This window comes from Pyrgilauda ruficollis, unplaced genomic scaffold (assembly GCF_017590135.1).
Source record: "Pyrgilauda ruficollis isolate IOZ18807 unplaced genomic scaffold, ASM1759013v1 scaffold50, whole genome shotgun sequence".
NCBI lineage: Eukaryota > Metazoa > Chordata > Aves > Passeriformes > Passeridae > Pyrgilauda > Pyrgilauda ruficollis.
In genome coordinates, this window is record NW_024526600.1 from 799,997 (window position 1) to 815,196 (window position 15,200).

General features: G+C 41.6%; 1 long non-coding RNA gene across 1 annotated transcript; it reads right to left on the reverse strand.

Moving 5' to 3' along the window:
* Positions 1 to 4,490: 4,490 nt before the first annotated feature.
* LOC121360452 lies at positions 4,491 to 12,832 on the reverse strand. The gene is made up of 3 exons (XR_005956213.1): positions 12,783 to 12,832; positions 6,582 to 6,750; positions 4,491 to 4,675 (listed from the first exon to the last, which is right to left on the reverse strand). It is a non-coding gene; the product is annotated as an uncharacterized LOC121360452 (long non-coding RNA).
* Positions 12,833 to 15,200: the final 2,368 nt, after the last annotated feature.

Here is a 15,200-nt window from a genome sequence, read left to right on the forward strand (position 1 = left end):
TGTAGTGTAAGTTTTGCATTGTTTAATGAAGGCATCTTACTGCTTTCTGCAGAGCCAGTGGTTCCTGCAAGCTGCTGGAAGCTGGAACTGCTTCTCCCCTCAGCTCTTACCAGGAGCCCTGGGGCTCAGGGAGGTTCCCTGGGCATCAGTGAGCCGGCAGAAAGGCTGCTCTCTCTGCTGGAATCTGCTGGGCGTGGCTGTGTAGGTGTTTGAGAGCTACCTTTTACTTCTCCTTCAGGCTCATGAATTGAATGAACATTGGTCTTAAGACTGTCCAGTCAGTTAACTACTGGCTAAATAAACATTATGACAGGACATAATGTCATTATTTACCCACTTCCAAAAGCACTGCAGGCTCCTTAGGGGTGGTAGCAAACAGCAGCAGGTTAGACAGGGCATTTTGTTTTCAGGATAACTAAAATAACTGGCAAAGATATTCCAAAGTGGCAGGGGGTCTCAGGAGACCCTTCTGACACGTCTCAGGGTGCCATTGGCTTTTCAGAAGGGTGGAGGATCTGCTTTTTGAGTATCACACTTCCTAAGGGAATCTCTCTAAAGGAAAGGACCTACACCAAATCATTTGTATCTTTTGAAAATACTGATCCCTGATAAACTTAATACTATTGATCCCAAATTAAGTGTTACCTTGTATATATTTGAGGTTGATGTTCTCACACTGGGCTTTAGAACAAATGACAAGACTTTCTGCAGCTCTTGATTTAGTATAAATCTAGTCTGACAAATTAATAATGCATTCTTGAAATATGAATCATGGAAAATGAGCAAGTTCTTTTACTAAATAAGCCACACACTGACCACAATGACTTCTGCTCTACACCGTCTGCTCTCCCTGGAGAGTGGTGACTAAGAACTGGGTGCTGTGGGAAAAATGTTTGGGTGCAGCAGCTGAGTTTCTGGATGTTGTGATCTGATCTTGTGAACACTTCAGCAAATGAGTAACTACACACATTGGAGCAGTCCCACTGAACAGAAGCCACTTCTTCCTTATGTGTTTGCAAATAAGCACTCAGCTTTCTCTACAAACAAAATGTAGTCATTTACTTCACATTTCTGACTGCCAGCTTAACTTTCACTCAAAACAAGTAATGTTCTTATTTAAACAGGAGCTGAGTGCCACAGGAGTAGGCTGACAAGGAGCCAGCCCAGCTAGCAGTGTCTGAGTTTCAATAAGCACACATGGAAAGTTGCATCGGTCATTTATTTTGAGCAAGTTCGCCAATTTGGCCCGTCTTTCTGAATAGTTCACTTGTTTGGTACAAGTAATGAAAGACATCCCACTTATCTTAATTGCTTTACTCGTGTCTTCCACATTCCTGTAATGGTTCCTGATTGTTCAGCCTTAGAAATTAAATGTATTGTCTGCTATTATTTCCACAGTTACCCAGTATGAGCAGTTAGGTAGTACCACTGATGGATAGATGCTTGCCTTTCACTTTTAAAAGTCTGAAATTCAGTTTTTCCATTAGATTAAAAGTACAAGCAATGTTAGCTGGATTAATTTAGCTCCCGGCTGGCTCTTGAAACAAAGCCACCAAACCAATTGGACAGTGCAGTGAGTTGTCACTAGATATATTGATAACTGCAGTTCTTGTGCTTAACTTACATGTAGATAACCTTGTATGTAATCAGGGAAAGGTTGCTTTCAGTTAAAGCAGTTGCTTTCTCTTCACTTGAACAACTTTGATTTAGAAATTTCTATAACAAACATGCAGAGCTAATGAAGTTATGTGAAGACAAAAAGTGACTGAGATCTGGTTGCCTCCAGCAGCCCACAGGACAGTAGATCATGCTTGTTCAGGCAAACATGCAAACACTGGGAAATACCAAAATTAATGCTGCCTGTGTAACCTAAATAGGGCTGTCTCTCTATATGTCTCTATATATGCCTAAATTCCTCAGCACCTTGTACCTGTGTGGGGTGTGAATCGAGGTTCTGTAAGACAGGGGAATTTTGAGTTTGAAACCTCCACCAAATAAGGGGCTGCAAGAACAATTTCACAGGGTTAAAACAAAGCATCTCTTATGCCCTTGTGTTTGGAAACACCTGAGTTATTGTAGATGAATAATTTTCATCCTTCCAGCATCTGCAGTTCTGGTCTGCTTGGAGGAAGCACAGTGGTCTTGAAAAACAGTGTGATACTGGGTTTTATAATGGAAAGCATGTGGGACTTGTGGTGATACAATGATCTGGAGGAATTTCTGGTGAGGGTTGTGGTCATCTGGGTGTTTCTGTGCCAGACTGCTCTAAGAGTGAGGCTCATAGAAGGATTTTACAGCTGTTTGCCCTGTTCCACTTCCACCGCACCACAGTTTTGTAAGTGCTCAGTGTGCTCCATATGTGGCTACACTTGAAATAGTTCCATTTTGTTTTCCTAATTTGTTTTAAAAAATGGATGATTTTACTGACTGGGTTCAAGGAGTGCCTCCACAAAGAGCTGCAGCAGCTTGGCTGAAGGGCTGGGAAATTGTGGTGGTCATTGCCTTGATGGAGGTGAGACAAGGGAGAGATCAGGAACCTGCTAAGCAGGCTTTTCTGCTGGAAAAAAATTATAATGTGGAACAAACCATTCATTTTTATTTGTGCTCTCACTTTATTTGTGTAACTTTAATTTACATCTTTCAAGACATAGTGCTGTGCTGGTACTTAAATAGCAGCTTCTCATCCAGCTCATGAGCACATTTTACCCAAACCTCATGTTATCTGCAGGCAGCCCAGGAGTTCCTCCCATTACCCTGCTCCCTTGGAAAGTGGCTGCGAATCGTGAAGGCAGAGCAGAACCAGTGTCTTGCTTCCTGCTGATCAAATCTCAGTAAGAATTAACAGACCTTAGAAGAATTTCCCAGCAGACCTTGGTAGAAATTAATTAAGTACCCCTTCTCTATTGGATTAACCGAAACATTCTGTTCATTTGGTAATGAGAGTTTCTTTGATATGCAGACTGGGTGCTGCAGCCCTGGCTCTGCCTGACCCTGGGGCCTGCTGAACCAGGACTGCCTTCAGTGATCCATCCCTGATCCCATCTGATCTCATCCCATCTGATCCCATCCCATCCCATCCCATCCCATCCCATCCCATCCCATCCCATCCCATCCCATCCCATCCCACCCCATCCAATGGGATCCTTTCCTGGCTGAGCCCCAGGGTGCCTGCGGATGACTGGGCTCTGGCTGACCCTGGTCACCATCCCCAGAGCAGCCTGGCCCATCTTGCTGGGGTCTGCAGGACAGGGGTGGTCAGGGAGGTGCCCTGGTGCTGCCTCCTGGTCCAATTCCACACTCCCACAGCAAAGCCTTCCACGGAGAGAAGCTGCATGTGTCTGATTTAATTAACTCATCAATTTTGCTTTAAGGCCAAGCTGAAGATCTGAGAAGCACACACATTAGCTTCTCAAAACCTCTCCTGTGTACAACTAATATGGCCTCTGGATGATGTTGCATCTAAAAAAATTTGTCACAGAGCTGAAAGAGTCTGACTCCCAGACCTGTGAATCTCATGCCGAAAACAGAGCAGGTGTCAGTACTGTAGGTGAGAATGAAAGTCCTTGAAAGGCAAGAGTAATTTAAAACATTTGTCTGTAGGACCTCCTGGAGCCATGGGAACTTCCTAGCACCTGTATGGATACTCTGACTCCCCACCCTCATATCCTTGAGGCCACAGACATCAGCCTTGTTTCCCAGAGCCACAGCTGCACCTTCATCTCTCCCAATTCTCCCTCTGAGCACAAGCCGGGGTAGAAAGAAAACCAGAGGAACATCATCACTGTTGTCTTCCTTTTCTACTGAGTTTCTAATGGGGAACCATGCATTGCAAAATGTTTCCTTAAACTCAGCTGACCCTTTCTAGCCAGGTCTGGAGCTCACAGTATCACTACCAGGAGACTTTGTGAGAAGGTGAAAGAGGGCAGATGGCTTCTGTCTAGGTTTTGCCTTTCTTTTTGGCTCCTTTTCATCCTCATCTGTCTTACAGCATAAGGGAATGCAGAGGTCACCAAGCAGGTTACCTAGAAAATTCACTGTTGTGCACTGCAAACTGGGGGAAAGGATTTCTGATCCATCAACACCAGGCCGAGGGCAATATAACACCATGGAAATCAGCTGGGATGAAGCTGGAATAGAGCTACAATGGGTCAACACAGACAATACACAGTCACATCATTATATTTATACCTAAGGCCCTTGTGCCTCCGAAGTGCTCCTTACACTGCAAAGCAGCAGCATGGCCCTTGGAAGGAGGAATAAAACCACCTCTTGGCACAGCCTGCCCTGCCTGGAACAAAGACATCCAGCAATCAGTGTGTGCAAGCAGCCTGGTTTTCCTCTTCAGAGCTGCAGGCTTGTAACCTACCACTGCTGACTGTCTTTATCCAACAAGAATAATGTCAAATGCTTTTCTGGCAGAAAAAAATGCAGACTTTGACCACACATTAACCCCATTAGTATGGTGTTAACTTTTGACTTTAATTCTGGCACAGTGTTAAGGATACTTAAAAGCAGAACAAAATGAAAGGAAATGTTAAACACATTCCTCTTTCTCTTGAAAACGGGAACAATAATTTAAGGGTAATGTCATGAGATGCTTGAATGGGTTTCTCGTCTCTCTATCTTGCATACACTGTTACCAGAGGTAACCTGACTCCAGGCAACTTGTGAACAGCTGAAAAAAAGAAACATGTAGCATAGCTTTTAAAAGTTTACCCCGTGAAGTAATTTCAAATGTGTGTCTTAGGAGGAATAAAACTATTATTACAGTAATACATTCTCTAATTGATAAAAATATAACAGTGGAAAAACCCATATAATTAAAAATATCATTAATTATTAAATTTTCTATATTATAATTTATGCCAGCACTTTACATACAGAGAAATCATTCTTAATAAATATTTTTTAGGGGATTAAAACTCCTAAAGAGGTATAATTTTGGTCTGTGAAAGGCTGCATATGCTGTATCCAGAGGTTTAATATTTGGCATGAAGTTATTTGCAGCTTCACTTGCAAAAAGTGTCTGAGAAAATCAGGAGCCATAAATTACTAATTACATAAAATATCCAATAGCCAAACTATGTCTGCTTCCAGCAGTGAGATTACTATAAAAAAAAGCCAATACTGATTTCCCAAGGTTGCAAGATGGATAAACATGAGGCACACAAAGAGGGACGAGCTCAGCACTCTTGTAAGGTAAACCTGAATTTTATTTTTCAATGGCTGCATATATTTACTGAAGGAGAAATGCGGAGTCAGCGGCAATTGCGTGGAGAAACCACTATATCCTATGGCTAGTAAACTCCAAATGTGCCACAGGGGACTGATTGGAAGTTACCTGCAGCTATCTCATTATCACAGCACTTTGCGTCTCTGGTGACTTTTGTCATGGTAAGCAGGTTGCAGAGGAGTGAGTGCAGGATGAAATGAATCCAAGTACAGAACTCCTCTGTAGCTCTCATTATTTGTTTTTCCTGCACCGGTGATACCTGGCTTTGTCAAGATTGCTCCACTGTGTCTATTTGTAAGTACTATAAAAATGAAAAAGAGGATCGACACAGAGGATTTTCTCATTTCCCTTAATAATTGAATGGGCAGAGGATGAGCTTGAATTCTTCAAACAATGTACAAATGATCAACACATCCAGTGGAGGACAGAGAGGCTGTCTAGGTCCCCACACTTGGCTGAGGTGTCAGAATGTTCCCATTGACTGGTCGCACTTCTCCCACATCCTGGTCCATGCTGGGAGCTGTGCAGGTGCAGGGGGTACTGAGACACTGACAGCTTGTCCCTTCACTTGTCCAGCTCAGCTGCTTCCAGGGGAAGCAGAGGAAGTGCAAATGTCACCACAGACACACTGAGACCAAAGGCTTTTAGCTTTTAGGTCAGTAGGCCTTCCTCCATGGTAAATAAGATCTAGCCAACTTTGCGTTACTGTATGAAGAGGAGCATTTATTTGAGCTTTAGATGCACTAGAAGCAGATTATGTTCTTTGGATGTGGATGTTCAAATTAATGTAGGGCTGGTTTTTGGGTTTTTTTGGTTTTTTTTTGTTTTTTTTTTTTTTTTTTTTTGAGCTTTAGATGCACTAGAAGCAGATTATGTTCTTTGGATGTGGATGCTCAAATTAATGTAGGGCTGGTTTTTGGTTTTTTTTTGGTTTTTTTTTGGTTTTTTTTTTTTTTTTGCTGTCAGACAACATAAAATGCATTGCTTGGGACTTCTCTGAAGTTTCACATCACATTTTTTGTAAATTACTTTAAATAAGAGGGATGAGAAATGTGGTATAATGCAGCACAAGAATTTTAGCTGAGATAACACAGAAATAATGGATGTTCCTTTATAGTCCCAAAATTTGTTATAGTATAATTTATACTGTAGTAAATGAAATATTAGGCTATATTCAGAATATTGTTGTATTAGACATTGTAAAGATATACCATAACTGATTGTTTGTGTCTCAGAGCTATGATCTAAGAGGCTTAACAGAACAAAAAAGCAGCAGAAGGGAGAAAACTAAAACATCTCAACAACTACAGTGTGATTCATAGCCAGGCATTAAAAGCAAGTATCTCACCACTTCTGATGTTTTCCTCTCTACATGGGCAGCAGAGCAAGTGACATGACGAGCAAGGTGTCACCCTGTTTCTGGCCAGAACTGCACCAGGCACTGCCAGCCTGAGGAAGGCTGTGCCCTTCTCTCCACTCAGCTGCACAGGTGCCTGAAAGCTGGGAGTGCTTGGTACCTGCCAAACAGCAAATTTCAGTGTAGGGTTGTTTGTTTTTCTTTCCTGTCAATGACTGCTGCAGTCACTTTCAAAGACTGAACATCAAAATCTTTCTCTTAATATTCCAAACATTACAAAAGAAATTTAGATGCAAAACTCAATGTGTATGCTTTTATTTTCTTGCTTTGGAAATGCAGCTAGGAGAGTGTGGTGGGTTGTCCCCGGCTGGGAACCAGGTGCCAGTGACTAAAGTCATTCTGTCACTCACCTTGTCAACTGGACAGGGGAGAGGACGAATATTATGGAAGGCTTGTGGGTCTGCTGGGTGTCTGCAGAGTAGAACCTCTCACATATCCTCACTCAGCTCTCCTCTGGCAGCAACTGACTGCCAGATGACTGTAGTAGTTGGAAATGGTAAAACCGGTAAATGTGGGATAAGTTGCAGCTACCTTTCCTGGAATTATGTGTTTTCTGCTTATTTTTACTGTCTTTCCTGTTACTTCCTTACATTTAGAGGAAGAACAAGTAAACACTATTTAGGATTCATATGTCAAATAAAAACACTGCAGTTAAAGCCTCTAGATAAATATGTGTTCTTGAAGTAAGCTTTCACAGAGAATCAGACAGTTTGTAGATATCTTTCATACGATTGTCTCAGCCTAATTTTTTTTTCTCAATAAGGTTAATATTTTATTTCATTTTAGCTCCCATAAATTCTTCAGAATCATACCATAAAAAGGTGACAAGAGGTATCCAATTTCATACAAAGAAGTCAGGGAAGTCATTGCAGGTCCATTGAGTTAGCTCCCAAGCACTGATTTTCTAATCATACTTGGAAGCATATCTTCCTTCCCTTCATTAGTGTGAGTAATTAGTAATTAATAGGAATAAGCAACCTCAAAGAAGGCAGTGCAGAGGCTTTCAAGCCTGGATCTCCCTCAGTGCAAACAGAAATACTGATTAATGCAGTCTCCCTTCTGAGTCTCCTCTGCCCTCTTTCCACAAGCATTTCTCTGAATCCACATCTTCACTGGCTGCTTAGAGCCATGTCCATTCTGCCACCAAAATTCATGACATCAATCCCCTGGCACCAAGGGTGTCACAGTCTGCTGCTGGTAGCCCCATGTGCTCTGCCAGAGCTTGTCCTGGCCCCAGGACCTCTGAGGGAACCCCAGATGGTGGCACGGTGACATCAGCATGCTTATGTCCTCACAATGGGGATGCTGCTCAATCTTCAGCTCAATCTTCAGCTCTTAATCACCACACATAGGTCTGCTCTCCTCCAGAATACCAATGTAAGAATATGAACTGTAAATAAAGGCAATAAGTGGAAAACAGCATTTCTTTTCTGCAGGTTTTTTGTTGGTTTCCTGCTCTCTTGCAATTTCTTGCCATCTTCCTCATAGATGTCTATTTTGTGTTGGTAAAAAGTGTTGGCCCTTAAAACTAACTTAGGGGAGTTTGCTCCTCGTTTGTGGATCATTTTCCAGGAAGCAAAAGCTGATGAGAAATCAACCTACCAAAATGAAAAAGAGGCTGGCAGCCACGAAAGTCCAAGAAGCCGTTTTAGAGAGCTGAGGTAGAAATAATAGGTTGTTTTCCCAAAAGAGAGCAGATTCCAGAGACTGGCAGAGAGGCATATGTAAGAGGGAGAGAAGAAAGGAAAGAACCTAGAAAATTTGTGCCTCAGCCTAAAGAATTACCCAGAAACTGAGGAAATGAAAGCATGGGGATGCATAGACAAGCTGCACTATTTTATCTAGATTTATTGTCTGCCATGGTAGTAGAAAAAGAACCATTAGTCCAGAATCTCTGTTGAAAGGCCTTTGTGTTATAAGCTATAAGTGCTACGTAGCCACGGACAGGCTAAAGCAAATTCAAATTGCTCATGTGACTGAGGTTTGGAAAGAGGAAATCCTAGGTTTGGAACAACTTCACAAGGCTCTGCTCCCATAAGGTACCCATACCAAGAAGCTTCACACTGGGGAAGGCAAGGAAAGAGTGGGCTGGACTTCACTCAAATCAAAGACAACTTTGGAGTGCATCAGTCCAACACCTGTAACTAAACCACTGACACCTGGCCTCTCCTTATTTCTGTCTGCCCTTCCATAACTGGCCTTGTTCAGCTTAAGAAATGAGTCACTTATTCACCTTTTTCCTGGGTGGATCTGAGGTGCCTGCATTCACAGGCTGCATGTGGATGATCCTTTTATTGAGCTGCTTTGCCCCACTCCTGCTCATAGGAGTTCAGAGTGAAAATCAGTGGAAATTCAGAGCTGAGATGCACTCAGAACCACCCTGCTGGCCCCAATGCAGGCAGAAAATAGGCAGCAAAAAGCAGCCCAGGACCTAGAGGTCAGTCAGTAGTGTACAAATGGTACTCAAAACCTGAAACTTGCTATGGGCTCAATTACCTCTTGAATGAGCATCTAATTAGCAACCACTAAAATAGATGAGTATTTCTGACTTTACAACTGATGTCAGATCTCCTCAGATGTGCCTGTGTATAGGAGCAAAAGCCAAACTCTTTAACCCCAAGAGTGGTATTGCATGAGTTGAGGGTTGTGCTTCTGACTTTTAATTCATTACCAGTAGGCCAAGTTGGTCTAGCTGATGAAACCTGGCAGCTCCTTCTCTCAGAATCTTTAGGATTATAGTTATGTGCCACTTAAAGTTTCTTCTGATAGATTTGTCTCCATATGGTCATGCTTCATGCCAACATAAGACACTTTGTGGAGAATTTGTAAGTATTGCAGCCAATACATGCCTAAATCCAGCCACACTCTTTCTATTATACTTGTCTATTTAGTATCCACTGATGTGCTCCATGTTTGTATCAAAGTTCTCTCTTGCCATCGATGTTACCTTGATAATTAGATTATTAATATGCTACGACCATTAATTAGTATGATTTTCTTTAGTTTAATTTCTCCCTTGCCTCTATAAATCGTCTGTTGTCAGATGCTTGCCATAAAGTGTTTGCATCACTGATTAAAGTCTGGCCTGCTTTTTTGGCATATAAACCTGGGAGAATCCTTTTTCATACTCATAGAAATAGAAACCTTAGTTGCATCAGCACCAGTTCTGGGGTTTGGTTATCAAGCAGTGGCTGAAACCAATTGATGTGGTTAATATGAAACTGACTTGGTGTCTGTTGGAATATCAAGGGAAGAAGGTCAATTCTAAGTAACACTGATGTCAATTATAAAACCTAAATACATTCTTATTTTGAGTAACAAGCAGTTTTTCTCACCATTCTTGAATGTAATGTTTCAAAATTAAGATATCCTTATTACATTGTATTTGGCTGATAATACCTGAGCCAACCTGATGTTTTTTATTCAATGACCATCATTTTATTGTCACACTGACAATATTTATTTTTCACTGCTGGAATATAGCCATGCTCAAAATTTAATGCACAAATTTGTTGCTGCATTTAATTCTTAAAAACTTTGGTGTCTTAGTATTTTGCAAGGTACACAGCAAATCTGATTATCAATTACATTAAGACTTTTTTTTTAGCCACTCTTCTATCTAAAAGGATCTTAAACCTTAGGAAAAGAGTCTCTTGGGAATAACTCCTGCATGAAAAGCCCTGTAAGCAGCACAAGAGCTCTAACTCTGTGGCCCTACCTGTCAGGAGAGAAATACGAAGACAGGAATTTGTTGTGCTGTACAAGTTCTTTGACTGTTAGTATGTCATGGGAATCAGAGCCTTGGGTGCCTCAAATTCATGGCTCAAGCATATCCAGCTGAGTGCAGAAAGTACAGATGTTTCACATTGAGAAAATATACATGTTGCTGTTGGTTCCCAAGTTAGCTACCACAAACAGTCATCATTATTGCTGTTATTATTTTTATTATAGCTTTTTTTATTTTTTTTAAGAACTGCCATTTGTGAGGTAATTTTCAAACTCCTAACACTATCAGCACAAAGGTACCTGGCTTTGGTAATCTGAAAATAAGACAAGACCTTAATTTCCTTCTCACACTGGTTTGGTGGGTGCAATGCATCCCAGCCATTCAGAATGCATTCAGTACACCATTATTTTCTAATAATCACCTATAGTTCTCAGTCTCTAATGAGAGATTAAAGACTTATGCTTTATGGTATGCCCAGGTTAGCTTTTGCAACTGCAAATGTTTTAAGGATCTGAATATGATCTACATTCTTCATCTCTTGATTTCAAGCTCTTTAATTTGGAAACACTTTTGCCAGGCTTTACAATTTGTATGGCTATCATGCATTTTGCCAGCAAGCTTGATTTCAAAGATCTTCACCCTAACAAAAAATCTACAAAAGTAACAAATTTAAGATGTTGATTTTTTCCTTGGCTACTTCATCATATTCTCTTTGGTCCTATTTGGATTCTTTTCTAGCTGAGAATAGTACTGTCAAGTATCCAAACACCATGATCGTAGGTGCATGCAAATCTTTTTAAATGGAAATAACCAATACTTGTGGTCAGTAGTGGAAAAGTATGGAATAAAGATGATATGCTTTGGCCAATAATCACAGGAAAATTTCTAATTAAGTATTTTGCAGTTTCTAAGATTGGTGGAAAACAGGGCTAGTGGGTTAGAATTTGAGGTTTGGTTGGTTTTTTTTTTGGTTTAAAATGCTGCCTTAAAGGGTGGATATGCTGCTGTCAAGAAAGAGCTTACAGTCTGTGGGCAGACAAGTCAGTATGGCTGAGATTGCAGCCTGTTTGTCCATAGCACTGACATGTTTGAAAGCAATATTGTTCTATCCCTCAGCAGAGTAATTAATAATAAGCAAACAAAAATTCAAAGCCTACTTCTCTTAATCTGACCCCCTCCCTCCCCCCCAGTCCTACAGAACTAGACTTGAAGACCACAAGATGAGAGCATCACTATTTCTGTTTTGATCTGTGAGCTCTGTGGTGCAGGGGATCCTGCTGTCAGAAGAAAGATCAGCAATTTCAAACAGATTTTTTCAAATAGTACCAGAATTAATATTGACTAGAGACGACCTATGATTACACAGCCAACCTTGACTGTGTCATTTTCCAACCTTTTAGTGCTTTGTTTTGCAGCCTCAATTTTAATTATAACTGTTGCAGTTTAATCCCGGCCAGCATCCATGTCCTAAACAGCCACACACTCATTCCCCCACCAGTGGGGTCAGAGAGAGAATCAGAAGAGTAAAAGCCAGAAAACTTGTAGATTAAGACAATAACAGTTTAATAGGGAACACTAAAGGCACACATGTAAGCAAAGCAACAGTTACTTGGGAAGACAAAATGCCAACACTCCAAACATCCCTCCTTGTCCCTTTTCCCCCCCACTTATATACTGAATGTGATGCCATGTGGTCTGGAATATCCCTTTAGTCAGTCTGAGCCACCTGTCCTAGCCATGTCTTCTCCCAGCTTCCCGTTAAGCCACAGTCTCCTTTCCAGTGTGGCAGCACAAAAAGCAGAAATGTTTTGGCTTTGTGTAAGCCCTGCGCAGCAATAACAGAAACATCTCTATCTTATCAACCCCATGTTCAGCACAAATCTGAAACACAGCCCTGCACCAGCCACAGTGAAGAAAATTAACTCTACTCCAGACAAAACCAGCATAACATCATTTGGATGTCTTATTTCTTAGGAATATTTCAAGTAAGGTTAAAATTGTAATTTGTATATATGATGTACATGTTCAATAGAAGAAAATGTGTTAACTTCTTTAACTTAGTAGCTCAATGATAGCAGAAGAGAGTTTTAGAGAAAAAAAAGACACTTCTAATGCTTCTTTTTGCTGGATATCAAAGCCTTACAACAAACAAGGAAGCTGTGAGAGATTTGTAACGAAAAAGTCTGAAGAGTCTTTTACCATGGAGTGTATTAACTAACCTGACTACCAGGGAGGATAGAATTTCTCTGTACTAGTCCTGTGAAAGTCACCTGCATCACTAGAATAAATAATAGCAGCCTGGTGCACGTATTACAGTAATGAAAAACGAGTGACACCTTTGAAAAGTCAGGGTGCAAGTTCTGCTGGGAGGAAAAGCCCCTGGAAGCCCTTGCAGCAGCCCTTACCAGCCATGATTCAGGTATCAGAGCCGTCACCAGCTGGATCACCAGGCAAGGCAGATCTAAGCCAGCTCAGAAATGAGCACAAGGAGTCATAGCCAAATTAGCAAAAGCATGCAGTGGTGATTTTCTGCCAGCACGTGTCACTGGTATTCTAGACAGCTCCCTGCTTGTCTGCCCTGTGCATACCAGGCCACCAGCCCTGCCTCACGGCAGGAATATTTTGGGGCAGTTCGCTTAGACAGGGCCAGCTTTCCTTTTCCAAGGTCAACTGGTGACCCAGGAAATAGCTTCGTAAAAAGTGCCATGCCACAGGCAGGCCAAAATGCCCCGGGAAGCTTGGCTTTACAAGTACCCTGTGCTATTTTTGCCTCTCTCTTGAGCAACAGAAATAGCAGCAGCAGCAGCAGCAGCATGTGTCTGTGCCTGGCAGGGCCGGGAGAAAGCCATGGCTACAATGAGGCTTGGCACCGGCTCCCTGCCCACTGTGGACCGCATGGAGAGGGCAAGCAGGGACCAGCACACACAGGTGTGTTCTGCAAGAGCTCCGAGGCAAGGAAGGGAAATGTCAAGCTTCTCCCAGCAGACCTGAGGTGTATGGGTGCCCCACACAGCTGGGTTTGGTCTGGAGCTTGGTTCTGGCTAGACTGCAATGGCATCTGCCATAACTGCTGCGTGTAGACATAATGGCCAAGGTCTGATGTCAGTGTACACAGAGAAAGATGCTACAGAGCTCTGAAGCCTGCGCCGAAGGGTAGGCAAGAATTTTTGGTGAAGATGGACAAAATGGAGGGGTGAAAAACTTGCAACCTTGTGGCCATATGGTAGAGAAAGGCAGTGTGTATCTTTCCAGCACACCAGTCCTGTCAGGATGGATTTGAACTAGAAAAGTCCTTTCTTTTATGGCTTTTTTGATATAGAAAACAGAAAAGTGACTTTCTGGCTTAGGGGAACCCTTCCTAGCTGCCATTGAGCTATCAATGCTTGACACTGCTTGCCTCCTGCATGTTGGACTGTGAACTGCTGCCAGTGAAGAACCTGCAAATATTTACTGTTGCATCCTTTGCTGCAAGTAATAAGCTGTCTGCAGCTGGGCTGCTGTGTCTCAGAGCACTGTAGCTAGACCTGGCAGAGGCCACCTGTATGACTCCTGCTCAAGCAATATAGATTTTTAAGGAATCTCTTAGTGCATTTGTTCCCAAAAATATGGAAACATAAGAAAGAAGAGAAATAAGAACTACTCCTAATCAGCTGCTCCCACTGAAGCATGATCATCTCACCAGTCCTGACCATAGGATCGAAGATACACATCTAAACTATTAATAGCAGCATAAACACATAGATATTGCTGAAAACAAGCAGAGACTATTTTTCCCAGATTTACAAAACAGGACAGCCTAATTCTCAACTTTCTGAAGCCTAACTGTCTGGAAATTCCAAAATTAGAGATGTGAAAGTAGTGTGTCAAAAAATTCAGAAGTGTTTTATGAATACCAGTGTTTGCATGTCTTATTTCTGATCTAAATAGTATTTAACCAGAAATCATGGCAACACCAAGAACTAATGAGAAGGTCATTCTGGGGCCATGTATTTTGCCCATGTAATACTGGTGGTTAGGACACAATGTGAAACACTCATGTCTGCTTTGTATTTTATGCCTCATAGAAAGGCCAGAAAGTTATGAAAGAGTTAGTGACCTGGCAAAGCTTTTAGAAAGAGTTAAAAGCTGTTTTCATATGCCTCATAGCCAGGAGAGAACTTCAAGAAGGGACTTAAATGCAAATATTATAGTTGCATTTCTGATGATGACACAGAAAAAAAATCAACCCAAACCTTACAAAACAAACCAAATAAGAAAACATCCAAACACAAAACTGAAAACAAAGGAAGATTTCTACAAAAAAAAAAAAAAAAAAAACCAAAAAAACCAAAAAAACCCCCCCCCCCCAAAAAAAAAAAAAAAACAAACCCACAACAAACCAGGAAGTAGTGGTGATCATTGTAACTACTCACAATAGTTAAAATAAGGATATATTTCAAACCATGTACATATGCAATTAAGGTTGTTCCCTGGTCTAGAGATGATACAGGCTTGGTTTTGCAATCAGGTGGTACAACTAGGATATTTTTCTGCACAGGAGTTCCTAAGGACTTAGAGTGGGTTTCTACCAGTCTTTACTGTCCAAAACATTCTACTTCATGTGCAAAATGCAGACAATTTTTAATCGAGTTACTAATTCTTTCTCTTGGTTTATATGTTACTCATATGGGATCACACATGAAGTTTTTGCCTACTATGGCTGAATCTCCATGAGCACTGATTGCCCACTCCTGGGGCCTAGCAAGTTGAACCCTCTCACCTTCCATGTACCTTCTGGAGTTTCCTTCCCATGGGCATCAGGCCATGGAGGCAGAGATGGGAAG